Source organism: Lissotriton vulgaris, chromosome 10, assembly GCF_964263255.1.
Source record: "Lissotriton vulgaris chromosome 10, aLisVul1.2, whole genome shotgun sequence".
NCBI lineage: Eukaryota > Metazoa > Chordata > Amphibia > Caudata > Salamandridae > Lissotriton > Lissotriton vulgaris.
Genome location: NC_141698.1, coordinates 807,533,839 through 807,553,259, shown reverse-complemented (window position 1 = coordinate 807,553,259; position 19,421 = coordinate 807,533,839). Strand labels below are relative to the sequence as shown.

At 46.3% G+C, this 19,421-nt stretch overlaps 1 pseudogene; it reads right to left on the bottom strand.

The window, feature by feature from the left end:
• Nucleotides 1–8,163: 8,163 nt before the first annotated feature.
• LOC147688817 (small nuclear ribonucleoprotein E pseudogene) lies at nt 8,164–8,598 on the bottom strand (annotated as a pseudogene).
• Nucleotides 8,599–19,421: the final 10,823 nt, after the last annotated feature.

The window sequence follows — 19,421 nt, the reverse complement described above, 5'->3', positions numbered from 1 at the left end:
ATCACACACATGTATCCACCTGTTCCGTTTGTGATGCCTCAGTGGGACTTGAACCTGGTTCTAACCTTTTTGATGTGTGCTCCCTTTGAGCCCCTTCATTCTTGTCCTCTCCGTCTCCTGACTTTAAAGACGGCTTTCCTGGTTGCCATCACCTCTGCCAGGAGAGTGAGTGAGCTCCAGGCTCTTTCTGTCAAACCTCCTTTCCTGTCCATTCATCCTGACAAGGTGGTTCTAAGGACTAGACCTTCTTTCCTGCCCAAAGTAGATTCTGCTTTTCACATCGGGCAGTCCATCACCCTCCCCTCCTCCTTCTTCCCGCCTCCGCATCCTTCAAAGGATGAAGAGCGGCTCCATCGTCTGGACCCAAAACGTGCGCTTTCATTTTATATGGATCGCACACGCCAGTTCCGGGTGGATGACCAACTGTTTGTTGGCTACGTGGGTGCGAAGAAGGGATGGGCGGTACATAAACGGACCATCTCTCGGTGGGTCGTTCTGTGCATCAAAGCATGCTACTCTTTGGCTCGGAAGGAGCCTCCTGTTGGGCTGAGGGCCCATTCCACTCGGGCCACGGCGGCTACTACTGCCCTGGGCCGGGGAGTCCCCTTGCAGGACATTTGCCAGGCGGCTACGTGGGCCTCGCTGCACACCTTTGCGAGGCACTACAGCCTGGACAGTCAAGTCCGGAGGGATGGCTTCTTTGGCCGTTCTGTCCTCCAGGACTTTCTGGTGTAGGAATGTATTGGTTCGCAGACCCACCACCGGGGTTGGTATTGCTGGGGTATCTATTCTAAGGTAAGGAATCTAATACTAACGTGTTTCTTTCAGATGAACAAGTTACTTACCTTCGGTAACAATATATCTGTAAGAAACATTAGTTAGTATTGGATTCCTTACCAAACCCACCCATCCTCCCCGTTCTGCGAACTGATACCTAGGGTCAAATGGCACCAGTGTTGGTTCTCACATGGCTCTGCGTGTTCTGGCGCGGAAAAGCTGTGTACAAAGAACTGACGTCAGCGCGCGGAGGCGGCGTCTATATACTCCAGCGACGTCATCACGGCGCAGGACGCCGACGACGGACGCGGAGCCGCAGGGGAGGCCTGCAGACGACGCCTACCGACGCGCAGGCGTACTGCTACGCAAAAGTTTCCGGATCCAGACTGACGCCTGGGGATATTCTAAGGTAAGGAATCTAATACTAACTAATGTTTCTTACAGATATATCGTTACCGAAGGTAAGTAACTTGTTCGATAGGCTCACTAGCACCGCTCTGGTCCAAGATCATCAACGCCTCTCTCTGTCAAGGCGAGATCCTGGACTACAATCAGACTCTATCCAACCCCAGTCCCTGCATGCTGGGTGTTCCCCAAGGGTCCTCACTCTCCCCAACACTCTTTAACCTTTTCCTGGAACCACTGACGGTAATTCTTAAAGCCTCCAACATTCAATATCACATGTACGCCAATGACACCCAGCTATACATGAAAATATCCTCCCCCGAGGACATCAATGCTCTCAACGGAACCCTGCTCAAAACCCTAAACTGGCTTACCTCCAACCACTTCAAACTAAACGCCCTCAAGACAGAATTCCTCCTCATTGCACCGGCTAGGCAAACCCCCACTGTTGTGAAATATCTCTCTAATCTCACCGCACTCAACTGCACACCACACCTCATTGACTCCACAAAATCACTTGGAATTCTGCTTGATAAAAACCAAAACATGCAAGAGCACATCAGAGCATCTACCAAAGGAGCGAACTTCCAGCTGTGCATCCTAAGAAAACTCAAACCCTACCTGCTCCATGAGAACTTCAAATCTCCAGACTAGAATATGGCAGTGCTACTTTATGCGGACTGCCAAAACTTAGTTTAGCCCCCATCAGAGCTTCGCTAAATGCGGCTACGAGACTCATCACGGGTTCTAAGAAAACCAACCACATCTCGCCGGATCTGAAATCACTCTACTGGCTTCCCTTTGAAGCAAGGATCCAATTAAAGATTGCTTGTCTGACCCATAGAGCTCTTCTCTTTAATACTCCACTCTACCTGGCAAATAAGCTGGAACTTTCTGGGGGCTCCCAGCCCACAAGGAGCACGGCACCTTGCTGCTCGAACCAAAGAAATTCAATAAGCTTAAAATCTACAACCATACATTCTCAGGCATTGCCCCGAGATTCTGGAACGCCCTTCCAGTGGAGACAAGGCTTATTCCATCCACCTTTTCGATCAAAGGGGAAGTGAAAGCACTACCAATAAACAATGCGTTGATCTAGAAACCTTGCTCCTCTTACCTCGAGACTTTTTGGATATCCTAACTATTACATGTCATCTGTTGCGACCTACTGTTGCCTGCCATAATGTCCCTTTTGTTCTTGATGAATATTGTCCTAATTTTCCTGCTACCATAGTCTTCTACCTATTTTCCTCCACTATGTAATTTTTACTCTTGTGACACATTGACCTACTTGTACCTTGTTTTGTCTTTTTTTTTTAAACATATTTTATTGCAGAACAAAACATTACAGTACATAAGCAGACTGTGCATCCCCCCCCCACCCCCCCCGACGGAATTGTGACAAGATAGAATGCAGATCCGCGAGGAGACCTAGACATGATTTACATTTTAGTACCTTGAATTTGAGGGTAGCACATCATGCATAAATCAGACATATCGTCCAGTTGTATTGTGACTATATATCAGTTCTCAATTAACGTATAAGGAACCTAAAAAGGAAACAAAACCCAACCCCCACCCCCACCCCCTTGGCTCAGCCTTTAAATGGACAACAAAACATGTAGCAGCGTCCGCCTTATTTCTCTGTGTGCATCTGCGTTAGGCACCCAAATAAAGGAAATACATTCTTGTCTAATAAAAATCTCGTTCAAAACGCCCATCTAATGGCACAGGGCTCTGCACCCCAGAGGCCACTGCAACAGCAATATATAAAGTTCAAGCGGGCATTGGGCTTAACAGAGAAACAGGTTCCTCCACCAGAGAACTGAGTCCGTTGAGCCAATTAACCTACCCCCCTCCCCACCCACCCACCCCAGATTGCGCTTATGACCACCTAGCTCAAGGCATGAGATACCAATGAATCATACGTAGCAAGCCACATCTACACAGAGGAGCACCCGGAACAGAGTCCTCCCCCTGGCCCCGCGCCTCTCGGGAGTACCCATGCCAAGCAGGACCCAACCCCACAGTCAGCGCCTCTCACATCAATCACCAGAGGGATCATTCAACTCACTCGGGGGATCTAGCCACAATCCTCTATAGTCCGCCCACCTCTTCCATATTTTATAATGCATCCGCAGGCACCCACGGGCAACAAAGATGGGCTGTTCAAGCCCCATGTTAAAATCTAGACCATTCCTCCATGCAGAGAGCGGGGGCCCCCGATCATTTTTCCAGCTCCTGGCGATGTCCCGTTTCGCCAGGGTAAGGCCCAGGAGCAGCAGATGCCGTTTATAGAGGTTGCCACCTATCCCATCCATCACATGGAGAAGGGCCAACCGCGGGGTGCGCGTGAGCATCCACCCCAACACTTCTGACATGCAAGCGAAAACCCCTCGCCAAAAGCGGTCCAGGGCAGTGCATGACCATACCGTATGGAAAAAGGTGCCTTCCTCCTGACCACATCGGAGACACCCCGGGGAGGCGATCAGACCCGCCCGCCACAACCGGGCCCGAGTAAAATAGACGCGAAGCAGAAATTTAAATTGAATGAGCCGTAGACGCATGGCTATCGCGGCCCCACGTGGGGCCGCAAGGGCCTCCCTCCAGTCTTCTTCCTCAAGGGCGCCAACGTCCTCCTCCCAAACTCCTCGCAACCTGTCCGTCGACTGAGCACTATGAGTGACCAGGGTCTGGTATATCCTCGAAATCTTTTTAGTCTCCAAATCTCCCATAAAAACTTTGGCCTCCATGGGGCTAAACTCCAGGAGCGCCTCAATGCCCACCAAGCTTGGGGAAAAGGCATGACGGAGCTCGATGTAGCGGAAGAATTGAGATCGAGGCATGTGGAATTCCTTCTGCAGGTCCGTAAAAGACTTAAGCGTACCATTCCGCACTACATCCCCTAGGGTCAAGATCCCAATGGCATCCCAATCCCGAAAGCCCAGTAACGTTGCGAGCTCCGGCAAGCGTCCGTTGTGCCACAAAGGGTTCTCATCCGTCAGCTTATTCCACCACCCCATGCGCTTCAAGGAGTGTCGCCAGACACTAAAGACTAGTTTCGTAACCGGCGGCAGATCCCTCCGCAACGGCGCCGAATACAGCAACGTGTGTAGGGTGTGTGGCTCCATCAAGCGCCGCTCCAGTGCGTACGCCAGATCTCCTCTGTCCCCATACCACCACTCATTCAAGATCAGGAGATGGGAGGCTTGGTGATTAGAGAGAATATCGGAGGTCGCCAATCCCCCACAGTATGTGGACAGAAAGCATGTACGAATCGCTACCCGGACCGCCTTACCCCCCCCCCCCCCCCCTCCCCCCCCCTACACAGAAACTGTCCCAGTGCAGAATTTACCTGCGCGAACCATCTGGTCGCAATCGAATATGGGTGGTTTTGCAGCTGGTAGAGCAACCGTGGTAGTGAGACCATCTTGAAGATTGCCGATCGGCCATAGATCGTGAGGGGCATACGGGACCAGAGTTTCATGTCCGATCGCGCGCGCTCCCAAATCGGTGCCAGGTTCCTTTCCCATGACACCACGGGCGCGTCCGTGAGGAACACTCCCAGGTATTTGAGCTCTCCATCTGCCTTCTGCAGCATGTCAGCCCAGGGCCCCACCGCTTCGGCGTTTCCCAGTATCCATATCGTGGACTTCCGGGGGTTCATATACAGTCCGGAGGATTCGCCGAAGACTCATGACCTCCAGTATTCTCGGCCCGACCTGTTCAAGTCTGTCAGAAAAAAGAGGACATCGTCAACATACAACGCTATTCTATCAGAGGCCCCTGGAGCCCACTCAAAGCCCTTCAACTGCGCATCCATACGGACCCATGCCGCTAGCGGCTCCATCGCCAGGGCAATTGTTTTGTCTTTTTGAGCTGTGTTCCTATTTCTTCTTCATCCTTATGTAAAGCGCTCTGATACCCACTTGGGTCATGTTCGCGCTATACAAAACTTATAAATAAATAGGTGGATAAGCGTGCCACGCTCATAGAATGCCTGCCTAACATGTGGAATAACTAACAAAGAGTGCCCGAGTCCCTAAGGCGACTTGGACTCGAACGTGCACTGCTATATTGACTTTATGTCAACAATTTAAATAAATTGTGTTTGACCAGTTTGTTGGAGTTTTATTCAAGAGTATATTTATTTTTACTCTGTGCTTTTTATTTGTGTTTGAAACATAATTACTCATCAAATTTCACGAGATCCTGCTGCGTTTTGATAACCGGCAGCTCGGAAGTGCAGTTGAACCTTTGAACGAGTGGGGACACTTCGACGCGTTATACGTTAAAGTTTGAGGTATGTACTTAGTGCCCGATTGAGCTGGACAGTTTTAAGACCATTCTTCAGTACAGTGTGTCTATTTCTCTGCCAGGGAGGGGTCGTAACGTCACTTGAATTTGGAAGTTTGACCACATGGCGAGTGCGAGTTGCGTCTTTGAAAGATTCAGGTAAATATCAGCCTAGTTTCCACGTTTATCAAATATTGTAACTAGTCTCCCAATCAACTTACTTAAAGTTGGTTTGATGTGTTTGATACAGAAAGTTGAAGGATCATTCGTGGTCTTCTGGCTGATTCTGATTGAGCACGGGCACACACCATACGAGGTGTTTTTCAAGGTAGACAGTTGACTACTATATCCGATGGTGACATGATGCTAAACAAATCAGGACAGTAGAGTCACTCCGGTTGTTGTCATGTTTTTCTAGGTATTAGGTGGTGATAGCACCATCCATTTTAGAAATTGAAAAAATATTTTATTTGTAAGTAAGAGGATCTACTATAAACTTTGCCTGTGACATGTACACTTGATGTTCCCTCCACGGTGGTTCAAACAATTTTTTAACAAAATGACACTTGGTTTTCGTGCCAGGAGTACATGTTGGCATTCTTTAAGATGTGTAAACAAAAATACCCAGGCAAAATACCAGTACCTACTAGCACATTAAAGGTGGCATATGCCACACACGTAGTAATAATAGTCAACTCCTGTTTTTACACATGGAATACATTTTAATTCCTCATACAAAACATGATATTTGATAAAATCGATATATATTTATAAACACATGATAAAATATTCCAGCATTATAGCATATGCATAACTTCATACATACAACATTAATTACATATAAAAACTGTTGGATGGTTTCCTGTCTACGCGTTTCGACACTAGGGTGTGTCTTCCTCAGGACTGTACCATCATAGTGCTGTGAAAAATGATTTAAAAAAGATATTTAATTATTTGTTTATATATTTTACTTACTTTAGGGGACAGAGATATATTAGGTCGATAGTATTGATTTGTGTGAAGTAGCTGATAAATAGATGTCAAAAGCTATTATATTTATTTAGGCGGTATTATCATTGGTAATAACCACAGACTAGCACATGTAACCACAAAATATGACCTGTTTTTGCACTGAAATACAAAATTGTAAAAATATCTTTTTTAAATCATTTTTCACAGCACTATGATGGTACAGTCCTGAGGAAGACACACCCTAGTGTCGAAACGCGTAGACAGGAAACCATCCAACAGTTTTTATATGTAATTAATGTTGTATGTATGAAGTTATGCATATGCTATAATGCTGGAATATTTTATCATGTGTTTATAAATATATATCGATTTTATCAAATATCATGTTTTGTATGAGGAATTAAAATGTAAAAACAGGAGTTGACTATTATTACTACGTGTGTGGCACATGCCACCTTTAATGTGCTAGTAGGTACTGGTATTTTGCCTGGGTATTTTTGTTTACACATATTAATTGCCCTGACCCAGGAAATTGATTCTTATCAGGGGGTCCTTGTTGTCTCACATATGGCATTCTTTAAGATTACACTGGCTAAAGGTGACTTCAGTTGACTTTGGAAACTGACTGAATCGTGATTAAAACCAATGTTGTTGATTTTTCTTGTTGAACCAACTTTGTACTTAATAACTTTATTTTCAACAGGTTTTGCCCCTGACGAAGGGACAGTCGTCCCGAAATGCATGGGGCTTCATCATAACTTCCCCTCTCTGAATTTAATGCATTTTTACTATGCTCGTAATTGATTGAAGAACGCATGTTTGAAAATTTTTTTTATTTGAACTGGTCAAACACAATTTATTTAAATTGTTGAGATAATGTCAATATAGCTGTGCACACTCGAGTCCAAGTCGCCTTAGGGACTCGAACATTCTTTGTTAGTTATTCCCTCTGGCTGCTTACCATCGAGACAGCCTTTTTAGTGCTGATTACATCTGCCCGGAGGGTGAGTGAGTTGCAGGCACTGTCTTGCATGCCTCTTTTCTAGACAAAGTGGTGCTTGGCACCCAGACTTCATTTGTGCAAAAGGTTGTGACCCCATTTCATCTGGGTCAATCCATCACGCTGCCCACCTTCTCTTCTCCCCTGCATCCCTCTAAGGAAGAGGAGCGTCTCTACCATCTGGACCCAAAAAGAGCACTGTCATTCTACCTTGACTTCACAAGAGTTCCGGATGGTTGACCAACTCTCTGTGGGGTATGTGGGAGCTAAGAAGCAGTGGGCAGTGCAGAAAAGGACCATCTCTTGCTGGATCATTCTCTGCATTAAGATCTGCTGTGCTCTGGCTAAGAAGCAGCCCCCTGAGGGATTAAGGGTCCATTCCACCACTGGAAAGGCTGTGACTATGGCCTTGGCTCGGGGTGTCCCAGTCCTGGACATCGGTCACTCAGCAATGTGGGCATCCTTGCATATGGTTGCCAAGCACTACTGCCTGAATAGTAAGGTCTGGAGAACGGGCATTTTTCCCATTCGGTCCTGCAGGACTTCTTTTTTTTTTCCACTAACAGTCTGGTTTATTTATCAAAATAATTTCAAAACAAACACACAAAGTTATCAAAGACACAGTAACATTGATAAGCCTGGGATACTCCAAAACAAGACGCGGGTTCCTCCTGCAACTTCCACCAACCAAACAAATGCTTTCTTGAATGCACTATTTCTTCAAATGTTCACGTGATACTGCAAGGTCGCAGATAGAAAAACTACAGTTCATGGATGGAGCTGCTTAGACAGTGACGCTTTGAAGTAAAGTGATGTTGTCCCCTTTCAACATGATACGACCCAACTGTTTCCTGGACTTGGTCTTCAAGTAAACTTCTTGTGCATCATCAAGCACCAAGTTCATGTATTCGTTAAATCCAATGATGCAGCCCTCTATCCGCATGTTCACCTGTTCATACAGCAATACTTGGATTTTGGAACTATTTTGTAGGTATCTGAAGTTGAGATTAATGGGCTGTACCATCACTTTCTGCACCTTCGGACCTTGCCCACGGTAAGCCATGACTGCAGCTGTTGAGACTGAGAAAGACCGGAAGACAAACAAGCCCAAACGCACGGTGAGCGCGAGGGAAGCAGGAAATGACGCCACAAACTGCACGCCGGCATAGACCCCTTCAGTAAGTTATTGGACCACAACCCACCGCCGGAAATGTATGGCTCAGGTATCTAATTCAAAGGTAAGGAGTCTGCAGCTAGAAGTCTCTATCAGATGAACAAGTTAATTATCTTCGGTAACGCGTTATCTGGTAGAGACTCTATCTAGCTGCAGATTCCTTACAACCCCACCCATGCCTCCCCGCTTTGCGGACTAATTTTGGAGTGCTAGGATTACTCCCCTTTTCAGGGCACCAGTTTTGCACACAACTACGTCAGTTACTTCATGGATCTGCCCTTCTGGTGTGGAAAAAACTAAAAGTACTGACGTATTTGCCTGATTTGCACCTATATAGGTACCACAACGTCATAACCGACGATGTCACATGGAGCCGAATGGAGCCATCCGATGGCGTGCGCAAAGGAATATTTCTCTTCAAAAGTTTCTGGATCTTGCCTGATGCCTGGGAAGTTCAAAGGTAAGGAATCTGCAGCTACATAGTGTCTGTTGGAACTGGGGTAGCCTGGCCTAGGGCAAGGCATACATTTCAGAGGCACAGTGTAAAGGTTGCAGACCACCCAACAGTAAAGCCACGCAATAGCACTCAAAAAGAAAACGCTACACCAAAATGTGGGAAAATAAGTACTGCTTTATAAAAATAATATTTCTTTGCTCTCTTGTGTTAATTATTTAGCTGAGTTAAGACATTTCATTGCATTACATTTTACAGTAGAGTTATGAATTTCCTTACAGATGTCAAGTTACTTCACTTTTCGGCTTACTCGCACCACATCACATTTCCTAGCTCTTAGCTAACAAAGACTGAATTTAGTTGGACTTGACTTTCTTAGTAAAGCGAAGCACAAAGGATCACTTTCTAGAGTTGGCCCCTATGCAGGTACAGGCGAACGTTTTCAGACCTTCAACTCCAACTCCCCACCTTCCAACTGTGAACAGAGTTATATGTCAACCCCAGTTACCACTGGCAGCATTATTCAAAAGGGAAATAACAACCACAGCTGGTCCCCAAAGTTAAGCAGGTGATATGCCCACAACCTCCCCCAGACATCAACTGCTGACAGGCTCCCAATTCCTCACAAGTCTGTCTAGGTAAGGGCAGCTTTACCTTCGGGCACAAGTCTTCCCCACTCCAAGCCTGAGAAGTGAACACCACTCTCAACAAGGCCCATCCGAAATGTCGATTTACTTTTATCCTTTCCCTCCTCCTTACTGTTTCAGACAACCAACTTCAGTTGGGGGAAAGGGCTTCCGCTTCCTCCGAGGTCTCTGCCACACAGTCTATGTCACCGGCAATCGGGGGGGGGGGTTCCTCCGCCCCCGTCACCGGTCCGACGCTCCTCCCGCCTAACTTCCTGCCACACAGCCTCTGTAAGCGGCGATAGGGATTTCTCCGCCCCCGTCGCCGATCCGTCGCTCCTCCCGCCTAACTTCCTGAAGGCGCTCACCTCACCGTCTTCTGAGACGCTTCCCCTCAGCTCACCGCAGTACGAACGAAGGACGCACTCCTCTTCCGGTCCTGCGCGGAGCTCTCCTGCAGTCGCCGCCTCTCCTCAGGGCTCCGGACACTCCCCTCGGTTCCGCCCTCAAAACGCTGGCGCCAGGGTGGAACGCTACTCTCCTGCTCTTCCGCGCAAAAGCGGAATTATTCCACTTCACTCGGCGGCTTCCTTTAGCGCCTCCGCTGCCAGGCTAGGAACAACCAAGGCGAAGGTAGAGGGCACCCGGCAGGGGCGCGAAAGCCTCCTTCAATACACGCTGGCTCCCAACTTGGGTGAGGGTAAGGAGAGGGAGTTGGGAGACGGGCTGCTTGGTGGCACTTTCTCCCACGACGTCCTGGAGTAGATTTTCCCCCGCTAAGGTCCTTGAACAGCTTGGAACCAACTGGTGGAATTTTACCAGAGGAGGGGGGGGGAAGTAATTATGAGAGAGAAGGTGGAGGTTTGTTTGGAAAGGCTGGGGGGGAACCCTTCTTCCTCTTAGCCACACACCGCAAAGTCTTTACAGAGTCTTTCTCCACTGGGCAGAGGACTGCACTCCACAGCGCTGCAGTCTCCTTCTCCTCCTCACACCCCTTACTTTCCAAACTAAGGGTTGGTCAGGCGCCCAGGGTCTCCCGCAATCCAACACAGCAGGGACAAGTCAAGTAACCCAAGGGAGGAAGGGCGGTGAATCAATAGGTCCTAAACCTCTGACTATCCTACCCCCACCTTAAGCTACAGCCTGTCCTCCAGCTGACTCTCTCAGGTAGACAAAATGGCTGCCCCGCATTCCGCCTTATATAGGCTGACCCTCAGTGGTCCAGAATGGACCAGAAGGTTCTAGAACGCTCTATGCTAGGCTATGGCCAAGTTCTGAGTGTGACAGTTAGGGCAGTTGGTAGCCACCATTTTGTGTGGTGCCAACTTTCCTGTCAGAACAGGCCTCTGGGCCTGAGGTGAAAAATTATGAGGGGGGAAAGAACACCTATCCCCCTGGCCAACACCTATAAAAAAGTCAGTGGACAAAAAGTATCAAGGGTATGAGGGGCAAAAGGGGGACAAAATAAATAAAAAAATAGGAGGGACTACGCCAAAAAGCCAGACAGGTCTAACAGTGTCTACCAGATAATGCGTTACCGAAGTAAGTAACTTGTTCGTTGAGACTTGTCCCACGACAAATCTAAGGACCCACCCACAGGCAAGCCCTTAAGTACCTTAAAGAGAGGGTGAAGTATCTCTGGGGTCCCTCCGAGAGGAGGGGCTGGACAGGGGAGGATACTCCTATGTCCTTTGCCCCGTTTCGTACCAGAGTGGGAGCAAGGGCTCCATGAACTGGTTCAACCTGGAGTATGCAAGAGGGTACCAAATGTGCCCTTCAAAGCAGTTTGGTGGTGCTGGCAAGCACCCCCAGCCCAATACACTAAGTCCTGTCTGGGAGATGGTCACACCTCCGTGTGACAGGAAACCTATTCTCCTACCTTCCCCTTCTCGAGCCTGGCTCAGCAGCAGAAGGGCAGAATTGTGTCTGTGGTTGGCAGCAGCACTAGCTTGCTTGCTGACCCTGAAAGGCGGTTACCTGTAGTACAGGGGGGTACCCCAAGGGAGCCCCCCAGTACATGGGATCATACTTCCAACACATGAATCGGTGTTAGTGTATGATGCCAAACATGACAGGGTTCAGTGCAGCACTATGTAGTTTGGCATCTTGTAACAATGGATGGCCACTATATGTATCAAAATGGCTGGCCGCACTTACAAAGCCTGGAGAATCCCCCCAGGGTTTGTAGGGTTGACCTGCTCATGCAGGGGCGCCCACACATTTATAACCCAGCACCCTGCCTTCAGGATTGAAAGATCTGCCCAGGGCTTTAAGTGGGCCGGGTCTCAACGGTGCTGAGCACCAGATATTTTTAAAGGGGACCTCGAAGCAGGTCTCTATTGGGCTCTGTTTTGTGCCCTGGCTCAGGCGGTCCATTTTTTCTTAGACTGTAGTGAGAGCAGGCACATCAATGTGCGTGTGCTCACACTGCACACTTCTCACTAATGGAGAAGTTACGTCATGACGTCATGCCAGGTGAGTGTTGCAGGGGAAGGGAAGTCAATTAGAGAGTCATTTTCTCTCTGGATTTCCCTTCTCTTTTTGAAACTCAGGAGCAGCAACATTGTTGTGGTGTCACCAGGGCTTTAAGTGGAAGCTTTTTCAATATTATATACAAGCCATAGATGCTGCTTATTTATCTTACGCGGTACAAAAGGGGGTGGTGATGGACGGAGCATCTGAATCAATCAAACACTCACACCCAGTCAAAAGATCTGTGTTTAATCCATCACCGTTCTTTAGCCCACTCTGCCACCCCCGTTCAGACATGGCTATATGCAATTCAGTCTGACCCCGTGCCTCATGGAAACAGTCCAGCCCGAACTGCCAAGCCATGTCTTCCCTGGACTGGAAAAAAGCTTCCGAGAACCGGTTTCTGGCATTCCAGCCGTCTTCAGCCCGGCTTGCTTGAATCCAGTGGCAAAGTGAGCAAGGGACTCACGTCTGAGCATACCCTGCCACACTTATGGCGGCCAAAAGCGGTACAAAAGGGGGTGGTGATGGACGCAGCATCTGAATCAATCAAACACTCACACCCAGTCAAAAGATCTGGGTTTAATCCATCACCGTTCTTTAGCCCACTCTGCCACCCCAGTTCAGACATGGCTATATGCAAATCAGTCTGACCCTGTGCCTCATGGAAACAGTCCAGCTCGAACTGCCAAGCCATGTCTTCCCTGGACCGGAAACAAGCTTCCGAGAACCGGTTTCTGGCATTCCAGCCATCTTCAGCCCGGCTTGCTTGAATCCAGTGGCAAAGAGAGCAAGGGACTCACGTCTGAGCATACCCTGCCACACTTATGGCGGCCAAAAGCGGTACAAAAGGGGGTGGTGATGGACGGAGCATCTGAATCAATCAGACACTCACACCCAGTCAAAAGATCTGGGTTTAATCCATCACCGTTCTTTAGCCCACTCTGCCACCCCAGTTCAGACAAGACTATATGCAAATCAGTCTGACCCTGTGCCTCATGGAAACAGTCCAGCCCGAACTGCCAAGCCATGTCTTCCCTGGACCGGAAACAAGCTTCCGAGAACCGGTTTCTGGCATTCCAGCCGTCTTCAGCCCGGCTTGCTTGAAACCAGTGGCAAAGTGAGCAAGGGACTCACGTCTGAGCATACCCTGCCACACTTATGGCGGCCAAAAGCGGTACAAAAGGGGGTGGTGATGGACGGAGCATCTGAATCAATCAAACACTCACACCCAGTCAAAAGATCTGGGTTTAATCCATCACTGTTTTCAAGCTATCCAGTTTGATGAAGGCTGATAGCCAGAAACCGGTCCTTGGATGCTTGATTCTGGTCTGGGAAAGACATGACTTGGTAGTTCGGACTGGACTGTTCCCATGAGGCACTGGGTCAGAGCTGATTTGCATATAGCCAGTGTCTAACCCAGTGTGGTGTGGAGTGCAAAAAAACGATGGATTTAGGCCCAGATCCTTGTACTGGGGTGAATGTACGACATTGTTCTACATTCTGTCCATCAACTTTGTTTTTTGCAATTTTCACCCCGAGTGTGCTGGGTATACTCAGACGTGAGTCCCAGGCTCTCCACACCACTGGAGTCAAGCTATCCAGGCTGATGAAGGTTGATAGCCAGAAACCGGTCCTTGGATGCTTTATTCCAGTGTGGAAAAGACATGGCTTGGTAGTTCGGACTGGACTGTTCCCATGAGGCACAGGGTCAGAGTTGATTTGCATATAGCCAGTGTCTAACCCAGGGTGGTGCGGAGTGCAAAAAAACAATGGATTTAGGCCCAGATCCTTGTACTGGGGTGAATGTATGACATTGTTCTACATTCTGTCCATCAACTGTGTTTTTTGCAATTTTCACCCCGAGTGTGCTGGGTATACTCAGACGTGAGTCCCAGGCTCTCCACACCACTGGAGTCAAGCTATCCAGGCTGATGAAGGCTGATAGCCAGAAACCGGTCCTTGGATGCTTTATTCCAGTGTGGAAAAGACATGGCTTGGTAGTTCGGACTGGACTGTTCCCATGAGGCACAGGGTCAGAGTTGATTTGCATATAGCCAGTGTCTAACCCAGGGTGGTGCGGAGTGCAAAAAAACAATGGATTTAGGCCCAGATCCTTGTACTGGGGTGAATGTATTACATTGTTCTACATTCTGTCCATCAACTGTGTTTTTTGCAATTTTCACCCCGAGTGTGCTGGGTATACTCAGACGTGAGTCCCAGGCTCTCCATACCACTGGAGTCAAGCTATCCAGGCTGATGAAGGCTGATAGCCAGAAACCGGTCCTTGGATGCTTGATTCCGGTCTGGGAAAGACATGGCTTGGTAGTTCCGCCTGGACTGTTCCCATGAGGCACAGGGTCAGAGCTATTTGCATATAGCCAGTGTCTAACCCAGGATGGTGTGGAGTGCAAAAAAACGATGAATTTAAGCCCAGATCCTTGTACTGGGGTGAATGTATGACATTGTTCTACATTCTGTCCATCAACTGTGTTTTTTGCTTATTTATCTTATGCAACTACCAACCATTGACAATGCCAATAGTCCTGACGTGTAGGTATGATGATATTTGTCGTATCATATATCTGGATATAATGACAGAAACAGCAAAATACAAGTCGGGCGGCACACTATGCTAAGCACAGATTTTTAGCTTACTTGTTTTTAAACCAAACCCTTAATTACACTGGCAACACCCCTTTGAGAGACCCCCCACAGTTTTTTCATACCACTTAAAGCCCTGGGCCTGCCTTAGGGGTGACTTATAAGTTTTTGAAAACCTTTATTGTGCTTCAAAGCAAAACAAATACGGGCCTACAACCTATCGGCCGGCCACGAACACAGTTAAGCACCAATGCAGCGTTACGGCGACATAGCATTAATCACTTTCAGGCGAGCATTCAATTACACTGTATACATCGTAACACCATGTCTCAGAATCAATGAAGGTTAATTTTAAAAGGTTTTTCAGGCAAGCATTGTGACATGTCGTGACTTATAAGTTTTAAGTGTAGTAACCTCCGATATAATGAAACATATTTGTTGTAAGTGGTGCAAACACCAGCTTACACAGGCTGCGATGGCAGGCCTGTAGTCACAGTTTGAGTGGTCTCTCTTGAGTGGCATAATACATGCTGCAGCCCAGGGGAGACCCCTAGTGTATGAATTTCATTACAAGACCGGAGGCTACATTATGCATACAACTTTTAATGCGTCTCCAAGCAGCCGCAAACATCATAATAGAAAGGTTCCATTGAGAACATTCAAAACAAATAAAACCCAAGAGCCATCAGAAGACTGCCTCTTTTAAATGCGACTCTGAGCAGATAAGTAACCTTTTACTTCTTGCCTTTCTCATTGTTGGTTTATTATTATATTCCTTTATAGAAGGAGTTTCAGGGTGTTTAACATTCCCTCCCTCTTCCTTCCCTTTCCTTTCGATACTGATTTCCAATTTACGGAAATCCCCCCCTTTTTCCCTCCTTTCTTAGGTCGGATTTGCGCTATCTTAGTGATTTCTTATGGTTGGGAAATTTGATTCACTACTGTTTAGGTATTTTATAACCTTTTCCCTTTCAGCCACGTAAGTATTTTGACTGCTTATGTCCCTTTACATATTCGATTTTTTAGATTTATTTGGAAACTTACTTTATTGCACATCTCCTCATATTCGGATAATCCCCACCTTCATTATGTTATTTTCGGCCTTTTAGCGCTCGCGCCTGTTCGCCGTATGGTTTTTTCGTTATGAATTCATGCCGCTCGAGCCTCATCTCGAGACATAGAGGAATGGCCCTTGGGAGGAACAACGTCGCGTACGCGCGTTGCTAAGGTCCTTTCTCTTCCACAATGCCTCACGTTACACGGTTGCCAGGCATCAGCTGATCGCGCGCGAGAGACGACGAGTCCGTTACTCGACCTCCGCGATCAGTTGTGCTTTCCCTCATACACGGATACTTTATTTTCAACCCATACGCTTATTACCTATGTGTTTTACCCATTTTGGCATCAATAACAAAATCGTTTGAAATAGTTTGTTTTGAGGTTCTTTTTTAGTTCTAGTCCACTACTATTAGTTGTACAAGTGAAACCATTACCCCCTTTTATTTAATTATATAATAATTAAGAGAGGAAACATGTCTGATTCCGACTCTGAGGGTGCCTCTGCCCCTACCCCTGGTGTTGTACATGACAGGACGCAGTCACATCTGCGCAATCCTATGGGATCAGCTTTATCTTCTAAGAGGACCATCTCTCCTGATGAAGATGAATTTATCAATGGTCATTTTCAAGATTCATATGAATCAAAAGGGGGTAAAAAAGCCAAAAAGATTAAAAATTTACAAGACTTACCCCCTTTAAGCACTATGGGAGGTCCTCGCACCTCGCTATATATGGGAGGTCCTCGCACCTCAAACCAGATGGGTGTCCTCCGCGGCACAACATATCATGGTGTCCACCGCGGCACAACATATTATGGTGTCCAACGTGGCACAAGATATTCTGGTGTCCCTAGCGGCACACAAAAACCAAGTGCTAATGACCCTGGGCTCGACAATGATTTTGGATATGATAACTCCGATAGCACCCCTGATGAATATGTACTAGATTTGAATGACGATTATGATGAAGATCTCTTTAATCCCCCAGAATCATCTTCTTTCATTCTCAAAGATAAAATTCTTGACAGAGGCAGTCTTCTGATGGCTCTTGGAGTTTATTTGTTTTGAATGTTCTCAATGGAACCTTTCTATTATGATGTTTGCGGCTGCTTGGAGACGCATTAAAAGTTGTATGCATAATGTGAGCCTCCGTGTCTTTAATGAAATCCAGATTCTCTGGTCATGGTAATAGGAGAATCGCAATTCCCTGGGTACCTTAGTACCATGTACTAGGGACTTACAGGGGTACACTAGTAGCCAATTGTGGAGGTACCAAAATACTTGAACAATGTTGGTGAAGAGCGCACACTATTGATGAAATTAAACCATGCTTCTCGATATTTGTGCTGTGTTGGAAAATATGCCTGCGGAGCATATGAGTATGAAACTAGAGAAGTGGCCTAGTCCCGGCGGGCAACTAGGACTACAACATGTACTACAAATTATACAGTATGTACTTTAAACACAAATTTAATTAAGATTCTCTTTTGTTCAATTTTGCACAATATACATTTGAGCATCTAATATTTACGTGTTCTTATTTACATGAAAACAAACAACATTACAACAAAGTTACAATACAACAGACTTTTCTGTGCAACAAATCGCGGAACCCAATGCATTTCGGGACGCTTGGTCCCTTCATCAGGGGTATTCTGTAGAAAGGAAAGGAAAACATTTCAAATGATGCATGTTGGGATCGGTACTGTATATGTGTAAGCGGAACTCTCATGTGATTCTCCAATACATCATGCACCCTTCACCAAAGTGTTCTGAAAAATGTGTGCAAAAAGCAACACATACTGTCTTCTCACAGATAGGTACTAGAGAGTATCAAAAAACAACATCAAGGGAAGAAAAAATACAATAAAGAGAATTTTAATAGCAACATCCTGAAGGACCGTTTCGGTAGCTTACTATGATACCAAGTCTAGGAATTTCACATACCTGCTCTATAAAGACTGACTCGGCTTATGTTAATGAGAGCCGGTTAAAACTTGCGAGGGTGTAGAGCACCTATAGATGAAAAACAACTGATGACTAACTACCCTACTACATTAATACGGTCAACAATAGATCAAGAGAAGTACCTCAGCTCACCTCTTTGTACAAATGGGGTCACGTAAACAAAACAAAACAAGCGTTGAAACATCATAGTGGAACTGTAATGAAAATTATCAATGTAATGATGAAACGCTCTCATTAGAACAACACCATTAGCTACCTACTGAAGAAGATGGAGGTATCTATTTAATTGACATTGACCTTGGAAGCAATGTCGCTGTGCTTACGCTTCTAATTGTCGACACAGATTAATGGCCTCTTGACACCTGGTGTCCCTCTTTGAACCTACGAAGTAGGAACAATGGTCGATACCACTCCAGTGCTCTCACGAATTCAAAACTAAACTGACACACTCGAATTAAAAGTGTGTCTGAATCTCACCGTTTAATTCACCAAACTGCTACCATGTTCGCCGACCTGACTGCTCCGTAAACAGGATGTGTCCCTCACCTTGCAGAACGCTTACTCCATCTGCGCGTCTAATTTAAAAAAAACGATCTCCTAGTGTCCAGAGCTACGTGGTGACGCGGTTACGTGGAGCCTAGAGACAGAAAGCAGACTTTGAGTCTGCATTTACTAATGTGTAAAGAGAAATAAACTACGGAACGGTAGTCGTGAAGAGTCTGAATCTATCCAAATCTTATTCCGCATGATCAAGGTTGCACTTCGCCAAAGAATTAAAGCAAGCCAATAATAAAATTCAACCAAATGTAAACTTAAATGAAAATAAAAACCAGTGCTTGTCAACGCGCGGGTTCTCTAACAAAAGTGGTGAACATCTGGTGCAATTATGTCATCAGGTTAAATGGTTAATTGTGCTGTGAAGACTCACATGCAACGTGAATAATCTGTAGGAGTGATATTAGTCACATAGTGATAAAAATGATAGATCATGGCGAGAATTCAAATTCATTACCAAATCGAATTACAGTACATAAACATTGTGCTTGAAGCTCCCATTATTCATCCTAATTTCATTTATATAAGACCCACTGTGGACATAAAAACATCTCAATAAATTGATATTCCCCGTATGTGTGTCTGTGTTTAGTGATGTACGAATGAGCCTAAATGATGTATGTGGGGCACATGAAGTGTCTCTCCCTATGTTGAACCTAGAGGTCCGATAGTGATTCCAGAAATTTCTTATGGGTGTTTCTAAAGAAAACATGCCATCTCTAATTTGTCGTTAAGACCGTGTGGCATCATGTTCTGGAGTGTCTTGATCCAAAAAACTTCTCTCTGCAAGAGGATTTTGGAATTGTCCACGCCTGGAGTTTTCAATACTTGTTCAATGATTTGAAATTTTAGTTGCACAATGGTGTGGCATCGTTCTTCCCAGTGTACTGCCAAACTGGAGGTGGTACTTTTTGTTCTAATTTTGCTTTTGTGTTCCATCAACCTTATTTTCATCTTCCTCTCAGTTTTTCCCACGTATAGCAGTCCACATGGGCATTTCATGGCGTAAACAACATTTTCAGAATTGCAGTTAGTGCTGCTCCTTAGTTTGATTTCCGCA